The sequence below is a fragment of the Armigeres subalbatus genome, chromosome 2 (genome assembly GCF_024139115.2).
Source record: "Armigeres subalbatus isolate Guangzhou_Male chromosome 2, GZ_Asu_2, whole genome shotgun sequence".
Classification (NCBI taxonomy): Eukaryota; Metazoa; Arthropoda; class Insecta; order Diptera; family Culicidae; genus Armigeres; species Armigeres subalbatus.
This window is the reverse complement of record NC_085140.1, coordinates 431,173,981-431,193,925: the sequence shown is the minus strand read 5'-3', so window position 1 is coordinate 431,193,925 and position 19,945 is coordinate 431,173,981. Positions and strand designations below refer to the sequence as shown.

General features: G+C 40.2%; 1 non-coding gene across 1 annotated transcript; it reads left to right on the top strand.

The window, feature by feature from the left end:
* The first annotated feature begins 995 nt into the window (after positions 1 to 995).
* Positions 996 to 1,067, top strand: Trnac-gca (transfer RNA cysteine (anticodon GCA)). The gene has a single exon. It is a non-coding gene; the product is annotated as a tRNA-Cys (tRNA).
* Positions 1,068 to 19,945: the final 18,878 nt, after the last annotated feature.

Sequence of the window (19,945 nt, the reverse complement as noted above, 5' to 3'; positions counted from 1 at the left end):
ATAAAAAATTGTTTTTTTTATTGCTCTCATAATGATATCTGACTTTACTCGGGTTCTCAACTGGAAGGTCATTGATCTTTTTATTGCTCTTCAGCAATCGGTCTTGCTCCACAAACAAATCTCAATTAACAAGTTAAGCAATTTATACATACTTTTTGCATATGAGTGTGCATTTTCCTGTCTGTTTCACTAGAATAAAAAAAGAGCGGTTTCGTTTAATTTTGGGTAAGCTATCGAGTTACTGCCGTGCGCCACACTCAACAGAAAGTTGTCCACCGCGCACAGTCCTCCAGCACAAGGTAAATTTAACCAAACCTCATGGTATATGACTCAGTAGAAAATCTGCCTACGCAGGTGGGTAATTGTTCCACCGGCGAGAAGTAAACGAACGCTGCATACAACATATGTATAGGCTAACATTTTGTCAAGGTGGTTGACTTGTGCCGCATATCATAGTTCTCGTGCTCCTAAATTCCACAGCGCAATGCAATGCAATGTGAGGAAAACATGTGCCTTTTATAATAAAACTTTAACTAAGATGCAATTTGAAGTCATTTTCCCACTAAACACGTGAATGGCATTAATTTGCAGTATGTTTCTAATTACGATGTAATTCGCATTAATTCGCTCTTGGGTGACGCATGCTTTTCTCTGACAAATGTTGGACCTTGACCCTTTGATGCATTGTGAGTTGCTCGCTCTCTTCTATGCTATTTACAAAAAGAAGCCTCCTGAATGCCTTTACAAGCAGTTATCAGCGGAAGAAATTCACATTTTTACACATGACATCGACTAGGTAGGTAGTAGTACTACCATCCCATGCACTTAAAGGCGCCTGTTCTAGTTATGTACGCAACTAATCGGTTGGCGTCACTCGCGGTGATAACGTGATAAGTGTGATTCTGATTTCTAAACTCTCGCTTCCAATGCCGTTAGGTCACGTTCCTTGTGGTATACAGAATCAGTTTTGTTGGGTCTCAACACACGCATACCAAGGGGGTATAGCTCAGTGGTAGAGCATTCGACTGCAGATCGAGAGGTCCCCGGTTCAAACCCGGGTGCCCCCTCTGAGAATTATTTTTGTTTTAGTGATGATTATCACTAACAAATTGCATAAGGCTAATTTTTTTCCTCTCCATGGGATCACCCTTTTATATTATTTGAGTATGACTATGAGTGTGGGTGGTAGTTATATCAATCATAATGCTGTTGTCTATTGTTGTTGTAAGTTTGGTGTTGACGTAAGTAATATCGGTTTTAAACATGCAATAGTATATGGGGTCGTTCACAAATTACGCAACGCTAAATTTTGAGATTTTGTACCCCCACCCTCCCCCTCGTAACACTTTTTGTATGGAAGGTCTAATTTTTTTTGTATGAACCGTAATAATCGGTTGGTGGTTAACAATCCCCCCCCCCCCGCCTTTGCGGAGTTATACTTAGTTTGTGAACAGCCCCTAAGATTTACAAATCATTTCTTCGATATCATTATTCAATCTAGGTATAGACTAGACCAAGATGAATACACAGCTAGGTGTTGCAATCTGCCCAGTTTATGGACGAGAAGAAGGCGGGGGTGAAAAATTCATTTTCGGTGCAAAACATAAACAAACCGGCTGGCTCTTCCATACTAAAATCCAAGATGGCTGAATCGTGAATTTGGCAGATTGGAACACCTAGTGGTGTATTCATCTTGGACTAGACTAGGTAATTATAAAGTACTAGTTGACCCGGCAGACGCTGTCCTGCATAGTAGGCGAGAATGCGCGTTCCGAACAGCCCATGCAAAGTTCGCATAGGAATCACAATTTTGGTTTTTCACGATTTGCTCAACTTTACTCGTAATTTTCGCATTAGGAAATATCATATAAACCCGTCGGAAACTATTACGAATGTTTCTGCTGAAGACATGGAAAAAATCCATCCAGCCGTTTTTGAGTTATGCGGATACGAACACAGACCATTTCATTTTTATATATAAGATAATGAATGTATGCTTCAAATATATGTGAGTAATGACCTTTGGTAAGTTTTATAAACCCTTCGTCGACCTGAATATAATCTGTCCCATTTGAGGTAATTAACCTCTCTACAGTGCCAAAAAAAGCTCACACTTAACTGCCTATGATCGCATATTTGTAACAATCGACAAAAGTAGGCATGGAACGTTTAAATTTGTGGTATGTAGCAGTATGCAAATCTAATTAATTTTCGAAAAATCGCCAAAACTTACAGAAAAACATTTTTTAGTTTAAATCTTCCATAGCGTCTCCTACATTACTGCAAATTAATTGCGAAATGCTTTGTTCATGGAATACGGCATATCGGCGATAGAATTTTCCAGTTTTACTATTATGCGATCACTTTTTTCAAATTTACAAAACAACTTTAGTTTTTCCAAGTTTTCTATACCAATTATTTAGTCAGCTTTAAAAGAATAAAGGCAATAAACCATAGAGGAATATTGTCGCTGCAGTTCCCTTTGTCCTCGTTCGAAAACATGTTGGGTACACAACTGTCAAAATGTACTGATTTTTTTTCGTTGACATTCAGTTCTAACTTCTCCAAACCATTCTGTACTTAGTTCAGACCAATTCGTCTACCAAGTCAATTGGGCTCGGTACAAAATCAATAGCACCCCATGGTGTCCATACAGGCCTTTAGTGGACGTTTTAGATATGTTCAAACCGGTCAATTGGTCAATTCAACTGGACTCGATACAAAGCCAGTAGCCGCCTATGGCGTCCATACCATCGAAGCCATGCTCATGATTTACGATATAAGTATGTCCGAATAGAGATTTTCTAAGTTCTCCAAATATATTTGGAGTTAAAACTATAGACACTGTAGATTCCATAGACGAGCTGAGGCGAAGGCGAGTGTAGCCAAACGAGCATGACGTCACGATTGCAATCCAAGCAACGGAGCGTGTGACGTCAAATTCGCGTGGTACACTGTGAAAAAGTGGAAAAACACACTTAATCGAAATGACCCAACCGTGCCTGCGCTCGTCTATGGATCCTATACTGCCGCTAACCGCAAGTCGAGCACATCTGTATATGGGCCTCCATATACAGATGTGCTCGACTTGCGGTTAGCGGCAGTATAGTGTCTATAGTTAAAACCAATTGATCTTTCCGGTCAACTGGCTTCGGTTTAAAATCAGTAGCAACCCATGATATTCATACAGGCCTTTAGAGGCAATGCGGCTGAATAACGATTAAGATATGTCAAAATCGGATACTCTAAGACCTAAGTTCTCCAAATCACTTTGGAGTTCAGACCAATTGATCTACCAAGTCAACGGGGCTCGGTACAAATCCAATAGCAACCCATGATGTCCATAAAGAGGCCATGCGCATTAGGCAGCGTTGCTGGAAGAGGGTGAGCTCGATGGGGCCCCTCTTGAGGACTGCTGGAATACAGTCAAAGCAGCCATTAACGACGCAGCGGAGAACAACGTCGGGTATATGGGTTGAAGTCGATGGAACGATTGGTTCGACGAAGAGTGCAGCCAGATTCTGGAGAAGAAGGACTCAGCGCGGGCGGCCGCGCTGCAGCAAGGTACCCGGCAAAACGTGGAAGGTTATAGACTGAAGCGGAGACAGCAGACCCACCTTTTTCAGGAGAAGGAACGCCGCCGCCGGAAGAAGCGGAGTGCGAGGAGATGGAACAGCTGTGCCGTTCTCAAGATACACGCAAGTTCTATCAGAAGCTCAACGCATCCCGCAAAGCCTTCGTGCCGCGAGCCGAAATGTGCCGGGATAAGGATGGGAGCATCTTGACGGACGAACGTGTGGTGATCGAAAGGTGGAAGCAGCACTACGGGGAACATCTGAATGGCGCTGAAAGTACAGGCAGTGAAAGTCAAGGCAGCGGAGGAGATAACTACGTCAGTTCAGTGGACGATGGAAGCCAACCAGCCCCTATCTTGAGGGAAGTTAAGGATGCCATTCAACAGCTAAAGACCAATAAAGCAGCTGGCAAGGATGGTATCGGAGCTGAGCTCATCAAGATGGCCCTGAAAAGCTGGCCACTTGCCTGCACAAACTGATAGTCAGAATCTGGGAAACCGAACAGCTACCGGAGGAGTGGAAGGAAGGAGTTATATGCCCCATCTACAAGAAAGGCGACAAACTGGAGAGTGAGAACTTTCGAGCGATCACCATCCTTAATGCCGCCTTCAAAGTGATATCCCAGATCATCTTCCGTCGTCTGTCACCATTAGTAAACGAGTTCGTGGGAAGTTATCAAGCCGGCTTCGTTGACGGCCGCTAGACAACGGACCAGATCTTTACGGTACGGCAAATCCTTCAAAAATGCCGTGAATACCAGGTCCCAACGCGCCATCTGTTCGTTGATTTAAAGGCGACATACGACAGTATAGACCGCGTAGAGCTATGGAAAATTATGGACGAGAACAGCTTCCCTGGGAAGCTTACCAGACTGATCAAAGCAACGGTAGATGGTGTGCAAAACTGTGTGAAGATTTCGGGCGAACACTCTAGTTCGTTCGAATCGCGCCGGGGACTAAGACAAGGTGATTTCGTGCCTGTTGTTCAACATTGCGCTAGAAGGTGTCATGCGGAGAGCCGGGTGTAACAGCTGGGGTACGATTTTCAACAGATCCAGTCAATTTATTTACTTCGCGGATGACATGGACATTGTCGGCCGAACATTTGCAAAGGTGACAGAACTGTACACCCGCCTGAAACGTGAAGCAACAAAAGTTGGACTGATGGTGAATGCGTCAAAGACAAAGTACACGCTTGTGGGCGGAACCGAGCGCGACAGGGCCCGCCTGGGAAGCAGTGTTAAGATAGACGGGGATACCTTCGAGGTGGTCGAGGAATTCGTCTACCTCGGATCCTTGCTAACGGCTGATAACAACGTTAGTCGTGAAATACGAAGGCGCATCATCTGTGGAAGTCGGGCCTACTACGGGCTCCAGAAGAAACTGGCGGTCGAAAAAGATACGCCACCGCACCAAATGTGTCATGTACAAGACGCTTATAAGACCGGTTGTCCTCTACGGACATGAAACATGGACAATGCTCGAGGAGGACTTGCAAGCACTCGGAGTATTCGAGAGACGGGTGCTTAGGACCATCTTTGGCGGTGTGCAAGAAGACGGTGTGTGGCAGCGAAGAATGAACCATGAGCTCGCCCAACTCTACGGCGAACCCAGTATCCAGAAGGTAGCTAAAGCCGGAAGGATACGATGGGCAGGACATGTTGCAAGAATGCCGGACAGCAACCCTGCAAAGATGGTGTTCGCTTCCGATCCGGCAGGTACGAGACGGCGTGGAGCGCAGCGAGCGAGATGGGCAGACCAGGTGCAAAACGACTTGGCGAGCGTGGGGCGTATCCGAGGATGGAGAGATGCGGCCTCGAACCGTGTATTGTGGCGTCAAATTGTTGATTCAGTGTTATCTGTTTAGATGTAACCTAAATAAATGAAATGAATGAATGCGCATTATTTACGTTTTAAATATGTCCAAATCGTACATTCTAAATTGCAGGACATACGTCTTCCGATTACGGATCTCCAGGAAAACCAGTAGGAGATCGGCCGGCTGAAAAACAACAAAGCCCTTGGGGTTGACCAACTACCAGGAGAGCTGATTAAACACGGTGGTGATGCACTGGCTAGAGCGCTGCACTGGGTAATTACCAATAATAAAATAAAAACTGATAATAAAACTTCGGAAGTATCAACGAGCTATTTTTCGACATAAAGAAGCCATACAAACACAAAAGGCTCTATAGACGAGCTCGGTGGTCTAGTGGCTACCGCTTCTGCCTTATAAACAGGAGGTCGTGGGTTCAATTCCAGGCTCGTTCCTTTCCTACTTTGTATTTCTATCTTAATTCTTTCTGTATTTCACGTTATACCAAAACGATTCCTACTGTTATAACCTTCCACGCAATCCCAAAACCTCCCGTGGCACCTATGAGAGGTCGTAGAGTTCTCTGCATCTTTCTTAAGTAGGTGTCCAACAAACCATCCTTCCCCTTCCTCAGCATTCGCAAGGACGTGGCCAGGACAGATCTCGACTATTGGAGAGTGCATTGCTTCCATCTAAGAGTTAAAGATTAGTCCCAAATCAATATCTGTGGTAACGGATGAAAGTAATGCTACTCTCATACAATAGTCTTGGCTTGTACCGCCTACGAATTTGTGCGAACTGCTAAATGCTAATGCTAATGCTAATGCTAATACAAACACAAAAGGCTCTATAGAGGAACTGGGGGTAGGACGCCCACGTTAAGGAAAATGCCATTTTTATCAATGAAAACCACCATTTCAGCCAGTTTTCATCAGCGCATACTGAATAACAGCATATCTGCGACTGACTACCGATAACAGATATCTAATTGTCCATTTTATTGCACAGAAATTTGATTTTTAAAAAGCACCCGAAAAAAAATGATTTTGAAACCATGCGGGGTGAGATGCGCCAGTGGATGGGTTAAAACGCGCATGTGCTTATCGTACTGATTTTCATTTTAATTGCCTACATTAAGGCAATTAACCGAATGTTTCAGCTGTTTCGGTCATACGAAATGAGCATGGGCGTAATGCCCCACACCGACCTCAGAAGTTTGAAGGCCCATAAAATCGTTTTAAAACCATTTTGACGACGATTTCGTGTGGAACATAAAGAACACGAGTAAGCAGCATGGCTCATGGCTCAATTATTAATTTATCAATGTATAACAGCGACAGAAAGACTAAATTCCACCGAGCTAGAATTGCATCAAAACACGCAAAAATCGTTTTTTCGAGTTTTTCATGTATAACTAGAGAAAAATCATGAAATATATGTATCCAATGGCAATATTTTTCATTGCTTTATCGTATAGACTATTGAAAATAATCAAAATGGGGATATTTAACCTTATTCAGGGGTGGCGCGTTTTAACCCCTATGGGCGTACTACCCCCACTTCCCCTATACCTCAACCAATTACAAGTTTTCGGCAGGAGAAGTTAATTGCCGATAGGGTAAATGATGTATTTTGGACATCTGAATATTTTTGGATTTTTTTGGACTTTTGGTTATATTTTGCGTGTTTTTCGACTTAGCTTTCTTTAAATAAATAGGAATCATGTGTCTCTTTGGCCTCTTCCATAATCACATTTATAACCATTAGGGTGGCTCAAAAAACACTTTTTCAAATTGTTTGATGGGCCGCCCTCTTATTCGGTTCTATTCGATGCCCTGATGCTCTGGACAAAATTTCAGCCAAATCGGTCAACGTTTGGGCAGTGCTAAACTCGTTGGAAGTTTATATGGACAAATGTATGCAGAAACATCCAAAAACAGTGATTTGCAGTTGGACGGCACAGTTTACGATCAAGAACCATGATACTCATTCAGTTCTTGTAAAATAAAATACAGAATGTTATGCTGAAAACCGCGAGAAGATTAGAGTTTATTACGCAAAGTTATTGGCATTTTACTGGAGTGTTGTAGAGGTGAATTTATTTCTTTTCAAAGGTAAAAGAAACGAAATTTGCTCAAACCCCACTGCAGAGAAATGCTAATAACTTAGCCGGGCGAACTCAAATCTTCTCGCGGTTTTCTGCATAACATTCTGTATTAAATTCTCCAAGATCTGAATGAGTATCATAGTTCTTCATCGTAAGTTGAGTAGTCCAGCTGCAATTTACTGTTTTTGGATGTTTCTGCATACATTTTTCCATATAAACTTCCAACGAGTTTAGCACCGCCCAAACGTTGATCGATTTGGCTGAAATTTTGTCCAGAGCATCAGGGCATCAAATAGAACCGAATAAGAGGGCGGCCCATCAAAAAAATTGAACAAAGTTTTTCCCATACTAATTTGAGCCACCCTAATAACCATATTTATGTAACAAAATGAACAAAATATAGCCAAAAGTCCAAAATATATTCAGATGTTCAAAATACCATCGTTACCCTAATTAGCACTAACTGCGTACGAGCCAATCAACCAAAATGAGCGCTGAATTCAGGTATACTACCCAGAAACTGGGTACCAAAAACAGAAGTACCAAAAACGATGTTGGGTAGAGTGCCAATGTACCGCGGATGACAGGCGTTTCACCCTCCTGGAAATTTCAGAGTATGCAAGGTAAATGATACTTGTCATATTGTGTTCGGGTTCGGATAAAGGTTTGTCGCTAGGTGCGTTTGTCAGTAAAAAACTCTGTTGATGACAAAGAGTCTATTGTTAGGCGTTGCCCGAGAATTCAGCTCAATGATCGATCCCTCTAAAAGTGATATGATTTTTTTTTTCATTTTACAACATACGAGGTTTATGTCTCCACAAAAGTTGTTGCAAAACTTCTTCTGAAAAACTTTGTCGAAGACGCCAAGCTCATAATTGCATTACTTTTGGATATATATTCTATTTGTGCTTACAAGTTTTGAACATGTGCATCATATAAGCATACAGGTATATGGAGACGCATGGTGCATTGTTACACCAGCTCCTTGGAACAAAACTTTTTTGTGCAACAATTAAAGGTTCCCCCAAACACACGCGACGCAACGCGATACTATCGCTTGGCGACAGCGATTCTGTCGCCGTTGGTATGGAAGTGTAAATAGAACATTGTCTGCAGCGACCCAACGATAGATTCGCGGCGATTAGTTGTCGCCGTCGCGGAGAAGAAATAGCTTAGGTCTGGGGGAGCCTTAAAGGTTTATAATATTCTGCATACCAGTGAGAGCATATTCGCATGAAGTTATGATCAAAAAAACCTGGCATGATGTTGAGGCCTACTTAACTGTTCCACAAGAGTAATGGCAAAATACAGAAAATTGATTTCTGCTTTGAACAGCAGGCAATGGTTTATGATTACACATACCTTACATCCGCTTACAACTCGACAGTTCAAGTATTAAATCATAGTAAATTACTTGTACTTTTAAATGCGTATGAGATTGTCTGGCACTATTTGTCCCTTGTCAAGTTGCAGTTATATCAAATATTTCTAAAAATATAAACTATAAACTGTTTTACCTTTTTTGTTTTTAAATAATGTTTTTAAGACGCAACAGTCACAATAGGTTAAAAAATATAAAAAAATATGAGGCATTTTTAGAGATATGTTGATTGTATTAGTCATTAACGAAATCAAGCAAATAGCGGGACTGACTTGCGTAAAAAATTCCAGACGTATTTCTCGGCAGAATATGACCCGCTTATAAGCTTACAACTATTGTAATGGTCACTTATAGCATAGCATATGTGATTGTACATATCGTGGGTGGCTATACAATTGTCAATTGAGCAATCTATTGTATATTGTCAGAAATTGGTACTTGGGATAACCCGAGCAGCACTAGTCACACAAAATTGATTGCAGCATCTATATTGTGACTAAATCTAGTCACATATGAGTTACAGTAAGCCATGTGAAACATGTGAACTAGGGAAGTACCATTTCCTATACAGAAGCAGTTGTATACCTGCCCACGTCCTTACAATCACGGAAAGGTGGGTAGGAACGTTAGGTCAACATCTACTAGTGAAGATGCATTGATCCCATACTACCTTCATATCATAGATGTCTTGGGAAGGAAAGTTTATGTTATTGGGAACGGTAAATAATAGGCACCTCTACTCTATTCGACAATATAGAGCGTTGGTCAATAATAGTATATGCTGAAAAAATATTAAAATATATTTATTCATTTACGTACGAACCGTCCAAAGCAAAACAAAGTAAGCAGGATCTTGCAAATGTGTACCATGTACAAAACACGTTCAATCGCACACTTACACCGACAGCTAAAAAACAGAATCACAAACTCGGATTTCTCGAATGTTATGCGTCCTAAATAAACACTGATTGATTTTCATTTCGCCCGCACAAAGTAATAAAATTGGACCGCGTGAACTATCTGCTTACTGAGCAGAAACGCGATAAAACAGGCACTCACTATTGTAATGGTCACTCATGGCATCAAATTCTATTTCCGAAAAAAAATAGACTGATAGAATGATGATAACGAGTTTTCTTATAAGTCATGTGTTGCCAAATTTCTTACCAGTTAAACGCTAGCAATGAAAATTGAGGATTCAAATGCTATTTTCTCAATTCTGGACCACATAAGTAAACGTTTTTCTCCGCCATTATTGCCCTTATATGACGGAGAAAAGCTTTTCGAATACATTCCGTGATTTCCTAGGAAATGCTTGTTTCAGGACGAATTTGCTTCCCAAAATCATGTACACTCAATTCGTAAAGTCTTATTTCCAATTAAGTACAAGCATTCCTAGAAAGGCACTACACGAGCTAGTCGCAAGTGGCACGGAAATCTTGTCGACGGATTTTGTTCTTATGTGTTTTCAAAACGTTGGGATTTACAAGAATTCAGAACGGGTAAACAAATATTCCGTATTTTAGATACATGGAAGCTGAAAACTGGCTATGCATTTTCTGGTGCAGCTCTCAGATTTGGATTTAGACATTGGATTCCAAAAGACCTGTATTTCCGACAGACTATTGAGCTTCTGTGCTTCTCTGAAACAGAATTTCTGTTGTGTTGTGCTACATTATATAATAGTCTGATTGGAATGGAATAGAATAATATTTCAATCCTTGGTTTATGATCATGTGTTGATAATACCTGTTGTTATCCTAATCCTAGCAATTTAATAAACAAATACCAAACATCTACATGCTTCATAAAAAAGAAAAAGCCTTCCAATTTTTCACAGTTGCGCGTTACATGGGGGAGGGACGGGGATAAAAAATATATTTTGCTACGTAGGGGAAGCAGGGGGTCAAAAACTCCGATTTTTGCGTTACGTAATTTGTGAACAGATCTGTTGCGCTCCCGTCTTACGCATATTTGTCCCATGTTTGCTGGGGTTCCCTGTATACATGGGACAGTTCTGCGTATAGCGGCAGTGCATTGAATGCAAATAAGGTAACCGTACCCTTAGTGGAGGTAGCACCAATAGTGGATGCAGTGGGGTTTTAATAAGATTTTTCATAATTATATAGGGGAACTGTTCCATTTTCCATCTCACTGAACATATATTCATCTCATCGCAAAACAGAGAAATACAGCACCAATTTTGTCGCTTCTTTTTGCTAACATGCGTGCTCACTGCTGAAAAAAATCACAAAAATAAAAAACAAATCAAATTCCTTTTCATTGCTTTGTTTTTGATGGGATGGAAATTGGAGCTATGAGATGAAGTGCCGAACCGTTCCCCTAGGTACTTACGATCCCGAGCAGCACAAGTCAGACAAATCTGGTTTCAGACACTTGATTGTGACTAAATCTGGTCACATACGAGTTGCAGTAACCTTTGTGGAATATGTGTGCTGCTAGGGATGGTTTCAGTTGATGCGTCGTATTATAAATATGCTGTTAAATCCAACTTACCATAAGATTTCGTTTAAAAAACTATTTACAACGACAATGACAACAAAATTTTGACAATCCTTAATACAATTGACTCTCTTGTACCTATAGTAGAGTAACTGTGCCAATAGTGGCGACAATTGACTATTTTAGGTAGTTGTTGATGTTAAATAACACCATTCTTGTTTTTATTAGCATTTTTTTTATAATATCTATTTGCAAAGATATTAAAGCTGTTAATTTCGCATAATTACCGATTTTGAAATAGTAGTTTGTGCAACAAGTTGCAAAAAGATGATTTTTTCAGCACGAGTAGTACGTTTATCCAACGAGGCTTGCCGAGTTGGATAAATATTACGAGTGTAGAAAAAATCGAGTTTTGCAACGAGTTGCACACGCTATTTTTTGCAATGACGAAAATAGTAGTTTGTGCAACTAGTTGCAAAAAAATGTTTTCTCAGCACGAGTTGTACGTTTAAAAAATCGAGTTTTACGACAAGTTGCACACGCTATTTTTTGCAATGACGAAAAATGGGCTTAAATATGATAAATCTGTACCAAAATCGTACAATTTTATTCACTTAGCATGACCAATCTTGCCAAAAAATCATGTTGCTGCAGAAAACAAACAGATTTCATGTTATCGTGCTTCATTGTGTGCTCGACAAGTAGACAGACCATATGGCGATAAATAAACCTGCCTTTGGAGAATTTAATGTCATGTCCATCAAATTATTTCATTTATTACGTGACACAGAGAATGCATTATTTGAACACTCACCCAAGCCAATTTAGCTAAATGTGGTCATGTAACTATTGTTCTAATACTGGTTTTCCATTATAGCACCCAAATGAGTGCTTTAATGGATTTTTTGCAATTCCTGATCATAATACCTGGTTTACAGTTCGTCTTTGAGTGATAAAACGGCCTACTTTTCCATACCAACGAAATGGGTACTTTAATGAACATTATGCAACTCAAATGGGTTGCATAATATTCATTATAGCACTCATTTGGGTGCTATAATGAAAAACGTACATCAGAACAGTAGTTACATGACTATATTTTACTGAAATAGCTTGGGTAAGTGTTCAAATAGTGTATTCTCTGCATCACGTAATTAATGAAATAGTTTGATGAACATGACATCAAAATGTTCTGAGCGAGGACATCTATCGCTTCACGGCTTATCGAACTATGCAATGTGGCACGGTAACATTTAATCTGATTGTTCTCTGCAGCAATATAATTTATTGGCAAGAATGATCATGTGAAGTAAAGTAGATTGTACAATTTTGGTACAGATCTATCAAATTTAAGTCCATTTTTCGTCATTGCAAAAAATAGCGTGTGCAACTCGTTGCAAAACTCGATTTTTTCAGCACTCGTAGTATTTATCCAACTCGGCAAGACTCGTTGGATAAACGTAACTCCTGCTGAAAAAATCATCTTTTTGCAACTTGTTGCGCAAACTACTATTATGCAACCCATTTGAGTTGCATAATGTTCATTAAAGCACTCATTTCATTGATATGGAAAAGTAGGCCGTTTTATCACTCAAATGCCAACTGTAAACCAGGTATTATGATCAGGAATTGCAAAAATGAACTTTAATTTGATAAATATGTACCAAAATGGTACAGTCTAATTTACTCCACATGATCATTCTTGCCAATAAATTATGATGGTGCGGAGAACAATCAGATTCCATGTTATCGTGCCACATTGCATAGTTCGATGAGCCGTGAAGCGATAGATGTACTTGCCATTGGAAATTTTTGATGTCATGTCCACCAAACTATTTAATTTATTACGGGGTGCATATAATACACTATTTGAGCACTTACCCAAGCTATATCAGCAAAATGTAGTCATGTAACTACTGTTCTGATGTTGATTTTTCATTATAGCACCCAAAAGAGTGTTATAATGAATATTATGCAACCCATTTGAGTTGCATAATGTTCATTAAAGCACCCATTTCGTTGGTATGGAAAAGTAGGCCGTTTTATCACTCAAAGACGAACTGTAAACCAGATATTATGATCAGGAATTGCAAAAAAATATTTTTTGTGGATCTACTAATACCTTCGCTATTGGTACTGTTACCGTAATGTGAATAAGGGGAAATATGGGAATCTATCTCCATAAAGTGCATTTTAACTCCCCAATGTGTTTTGCTTATCACATTTTATAATGCACAAAAAAGGCATAATCGTCGTTAGGTAGGTTATTGAGGGTTTTTTTTGAATATGTATTTCCTGTACCATTTGACCCCCCAAATATTAACTTTGATGGTCTGACCAACGAAGTAACCTTCCAGTCAGCATGAACAGGGACAGGAAAACCCTGAAGTAGGCCCAGCCCCACGTTGCTATTTATAAACAGGGGGCGAATGTTTGAGCAAATATTTACATCTTTTGGATGCCTGAGCGTATATGCACAACGTCAAGAGTCATAAGCGAAGCAAGAATTTCGTGCACAGCTTTTCGCTCACGAACTGCGTGATTTTCCCGAGGAAAACCCAATGTAAGTAATCCGAGATAAGATTGTTGAGCACGGGTTCAAGCATATATGCTACCTACAGCGACCAATAACCAGGAAGTACTTCTGAGCTGCGGTCTATTCGGTTCTTTCGCGATTGAAGCGCAAAGTCCGTCAGCAAAGTACCACAAAAGCAGCAACGTAATCGCCAATTACACTATGGAACTTTTCCACATGAACAGGTGGACAACATTTTTTCATTTTCTTGTGTGAAAATTACACAACTACAAAAGATGATGATTTGAAAAAGTGGCAAAAAAGTTATATCAAACACAATAAAGATAAGAAATTCATAACAAAAAGGCATTGTAGTTCAAAGCTACTATACACAAAATATAAAATTTATAATTATTTTATAATTTAAAATTTATTTGTATCCTCCATGCATACAAAATAAATACTTTAAACAACTGAGCTTGCTGTGACTTAAACTCAAAACGAGCTGTAATCTGGCTAGTTGGTTGACAATTTAATAAAAAATTAGAGAAAATATTACTTATGTACATTAGTTGACTAATCTTAATATTAAAAAAAGTTAGATCTTCAATGGAATTATTTTATGTGCCATAAGACGAATTACATAGTAGTACTTAATTGCAGAAGTTTGTAATTTTACAGGTAATTAAGATTCTCGACATCATTCAGATCGACGAAACACTTCATAACTGTTCGTTATTGAAGTCTTTTTTTTTTAAATCCTATTTTCATATGAGGTTGTAAAAAGATTTCAGTTGATCCTTTTGTTTATTTGTAATACCCAAAACTTAAACTAAACGGGCCTTTGAATACTGATTTCAAGTTCAAATTTAGGCTCAAGTTTTTCAGAATTTTTGGACCTTTGTCTGCCCAATAGTAACCCATAGTGAAATGGTTCAACGTCGTCCGTGACCAATTCGATTATTCGAAAACACTGCACCCGTTTGCCATCGTCACCGAGGTTGTTTACTGATGATGCTATATAATATGTGCTAATGCAGATGGGGATATCAATTTCAGTTTTGTAACCACTCCAATCGGTTCCAGTTTTTCCATTTCTTTCTGCTGACCAAGCGATCGCTCGGTTTGCATTTTTTTATTTTATGATTGGCGTTTTAATACCTATTCGTTCGAAAACTCCAGCAGAACCGATCGGCCGACCGCGCGCGGTTCAACAGCTTCTAAATGACACACATAAAAATCGATATGGCGTTGAGGGTCTTTTCCTGTGGTCAGCACATTTTTGTAACTTTATTTAATTTTGAGCTTTTTATAGCCTCATGGTGAACCGAACGACCAAACGAACCAACTAGAGGGATGTTTATGTTGAAGCTTTCAATCGAGAACCCAAGATATGCTACCGGAGTGTTGTGTTTTGAGTTTTGCTTGTTGGGCTCCACAGAACGCGGCCAGTAGGTTAATGGGTCTCATGTTATGATAAATAATATCCATTTTTGCTGGGTGAAGTATGATTTGAGGTGTGTGTGACCAGGTTGAATCGACTCAGCCAGCAAATACGTTGAGAACTTTGGACTTGTTGTTAATTTTGTATGGCAGTTGATAGTTTCCTCATTCTTATTGCCGATGGCTTTCGAATTTATTTCTGACTGTATCTTTATACATATCCGTTTATAAAAAATAATGAATTAAAACGTACTGATTAACTGGATGCAAAAAACTACAGAAAACACTTTTTAAAACTCACTGCTGTCAATAAACAAATGTTTGACCTTCGTTTGACCAAAAATTAGGCAGGTTGTAAAAACAAAAGTAATGAATTATGTGTAAAAAGCTGATAATTTCCACATTTGGATAAAACATCTAACGATTTTGCGAGGCAAATCGCCTTAGCGACTCTAACCTGTGATGTATAACGCGTCTCCATGCACTATCAAAAAGAGAGACAAGAACGCCTGGTCGTCCCTAATAATTGCCAACAATCAAGCGTTTTTTCTCCATGTGTTTTCCGGCAGCAGAACATGAAAAGATAATATTAAAATTATCGAAATTTCTCGCAAATTTAAAATGGTATTAGCTAGTGTCTTAGGAAAAATCCATAAAGTACGTCGCGCAAAAATTGGTGATTTTCAACCCCCTCTCCCCCCTTCGTCACACTTTTTGTATTAAACCTCTATTTTTTTTGTATGAGTCGTCTCGCTGCTCGGAACCATCGGGACAAATAAAAATGCGTGGTGTGGGGCAAGTTAAAACAACGGTTCAAAACGTCACCCTCGCAATTAAAAGTAATATTTTATTCCAGAATTCAACATCGTGTGTAAATACATTCGAAAAACATAAATTTATAAAAGGTACACATTTCTGAAAATAAATTACCTCATCTAGTGTTGGCGGCTCCACACTGGTCACTGAGGCATCGTCACATCCATCGTTCAACAAAGTCTCGAAGTGTTCATCCCAACTGGCAGCTGAAGGATAGTAGAGATTAAAGAGGAAGATATAACAAAGTAGTCCAAGGACTCCTGGAGTTCGTCAGTGAGTGAGCTAGTTAGGATAGGTTGTGCTAACGGAGCATAATAAAACGTGAGTGAATTAAACTAATTCTTGGTTTGTGTTGTACTTATTCGTCCCACCAGAATATTCCCACATTGCTACAGCAACCAATTCGGTTTTACCTCACGGTGGGGAAATATTATTTTTCAAAAATCAGTATCTCTGAAACACCCACCACGTGAAAGTATATGCTCTCCTCTTTCATATGAGTGGGTAAACTAAAATGTTCTATCGGGGGATCTAGAACAATTTTTATTTTTTTCACTATTTTTGTTGCAAACTCCATAGAAATCTCAAATGACAGCCGATTTAACCCTCCCAAAGAAAATAAATGGTATAGATATACAGAACTGTAAGTTGTTTTATGATGAAAAACAAAGTTCGCCAAGAACTGCTATTTTAGTCGATAAAACATTGAAATGTTACCCCATTACAAGCTTTTTGAAACGGGACGGAAAAGCTGAGGTTGTTGTAGCTTCGGCCTATTTTCCGGGTGATGATCCTGAGGTTGAATCATTTATCCAATACTGCAGAGAGAATAACAAGTCATTCATCATTGGCTGTGATGCTAATGCGCATCATACCGTGTGGGGTAGTACGGATATCAACAGTAGAGGTGAATGCTTACTAGAATATCTTTCATCCACTAATATTGATATTTGCAATAGGGGAAATGATCCAACATTTTCTAATGCAATTAGACAAGAGGTCTTAGATCTGACACTGTGCAATGGTGCGATTTATGAAAGAATTGCAAAATGGCATGTCTCCAAGGAAACATCATTGTCAGATCATAGACATATTGTGTTTGAATGGAGTTGGGGAAAACGATCATCAACTTCATTTAGAAACGCTAGAAAAACGAACTGGGAACAGTAAGAGCAATATTTAAATTCAGACCCATTTACAAAAGGTGGGAAGATTGATTTAGTTCAAGAACTGGAATTTTTTTCCCAAAAGGTAAATGATAAGATTTTAAATGCTTTCTACTACGTCCTCTAACAGGGACGTTCCGTGGTGGAACTCAAAATTGGAAAAACTGCGGAAGACTTTTTAATAAAGCAAAAAGAACCTCGAATTGGACTCCATATAGGAGTGCACTTACTGAGTACAATAACGAAATAAGAAAATCCAAAAGAAGATCTTGATTTCAAACGTGTGAAAATATTAGCAATACTCCAGAAGTCGCGAGACTTCAGAGGGCACTTGCAAAAGATCATACTAATGAACTAGGGAATTTGAAAAAAAGGATGGATCTTCTACACAAACTTCTGGTGATACATTAAAGTTGATTATGGAAACCCATTTTCCTGGATCGATTATGTGTGTAGACCCAACAACAAGTGGTTCGTTTGAAAGTCAAAGATGCTCAGCAAGAACAACTAAAATGTCTGATGATGCGAAAAATGTTGCACAAGCCTTGGCTGACGATATCTTTACGAAAGCCAGGGTAGAGAATGCAGTGAGATCTTTTGTGCCTTGTAAATCTGCAGGACCGGACGGAATAATTCCAGCAATGCTTCAAAACGGAGAATCAGTGTTGATTCCGCCGTTAATTGAGATTTTCAAGGCAAGTCTAAGACTCAATTATATTCCATCTTCATGGAGGATAGTAAAGCTTATCTTTATACCAAAAGTAGGAAATCGAGACAAGACGCATCCTTAATCATTCAGTTCTCTTGAAAACTATGGAAAAGGTGTTTAGTGATTATACTTACTTGATACTTGATACTTGATGGGCTACAGCTCTTCGATGAACCTACGCCGAATGGAGTATCCTTCTCCACTGGACTCGATCCTGGGCCAATCGCTTCCAGTCGCCCTGAACATTGAGCGCCCTCAGGTCCTCTTCAACTGCAAAAAGCCATCGTGTACGCGGCCTTTCACGAAGCCTGCGGCCTCTTCTGTGTTCTCTACTGAATATTATCTTCGCTTGGGGTTCTTCCGGCATACGAACAACGTGACCAGCCCACCGTAGTCTGCCGTGTTGCATAAGCTTAATAATATCCAGCCCTTTATACACCTGGTACAATTCGTGATTCATGCGACGCCGCCAGATACCGTTCTCCTGTTTACCGCCGAGTATTGTCCGCAGCACCTTACGCTCAAACACTCCGAGAGCTCTCCGATCAGCCTCCTTTAACGTCCATGTCTCATGGCCGTATAAAAGCCACCGGAAGAATCAGAGTAGTATACAGCGCGAGTTTTGTTTTCGTTTGCAGACTACGGGACTTAAGCTGGTTACGAAGTCCGTAATAAGCCCTATTTGCAGCTGCAATACGCCTTTTCACCTCGCGGGTAACATCATTATCGCACGTCACTAATGTTCCAAGATACACAAATTCTTCTACCACTTCAAATTTTTCACCATCCAGCACTATTTCGCTACCACCACCACTAATGAACCCACGTTGATTGCCAGCGACCATGTACTTCGTTTTGCTGGTATTGATCGTGAGTCCAATCCTCGCTGTCTCCCTCTGGCGCAAAAGCCTCTTCCACGGCGCGGCGATCAATTCCGATAATATCGATATCGTCCGCAAATCCCAGGAGCATATGCGATTTTGTGATAATGGTACCGCTTCTTTGCACACCAGCTCTCCTAATCGCTCCCTCGAGCGCTATATTGAACAGTAGGTTCGAGAGTGCATCACCCTGCTTTAATCCATCTAAGGTAACAAATGACGTCGATATTTCATCCGCAACCCTTACACTTGATTTCGATCCGTCCAACGTTATACGAATCAGCCGTATCAGTTTCGCCGGAAAACCATGTTCAAGCATAATTTGCCATAATTCATTCCGTTTCACTGAATCGTACGCCGCCTTGAAATCAATAAACAGATGATGTGTCTGCAAGTTGTACTCCCGGAATTTATCAAGGATTTGTCTCAGGGTAAACATTTGATCCGTCGTTGATCGGCCCTCACGAAAACCTGCTTGGTATTCGCCGACGAAGGACTCTTCAAGCGGTCTCAATCTGTTGAACAGAATACGGGACATAATTTTGTACGCCGAATTAAGGAGGGTTATTCCTCGGTAATTGGCGCACTCCAGTCTGTGCCCTTTCTTAAACAGAGGGCAAATGAGGCCGTCCAACCAGCTAGCAGGCATTTCCTCGTCTTCCCATATTTTCGACATAATATGGTGCAGAACTTCATAAAGCTGCTCACTGCCATGTTTGAGAAGTTTAGCCGGGAGCTGATCCTTCCCCGCAGCCTTATTGTTTTTCAGCTCTTTGACAGCTTTTTTAACCTCATCTAGTGTAGGTGACTCCACAGCTTGTCCATCGTCGCTAATATTTATTCTGTTCACCGATGCACCGTCACTTCCTCCATTCAACAAAGTCTCGAAGTGTTGCTTCCACCTGGCAGCCACTTCAGTTTTATCTGTCAGCAAATTCCCTTGTTGGTCGTTGCACATGACGGGAGATGGCGCTGTCTTTCTCCGCACGCCATTGACAGACTCATAAAACCTCCGCATATCGTTCTGCTCCATTTTTCCTGCGCCTCACTAATCACTTGTTCTTCGTACTCTTT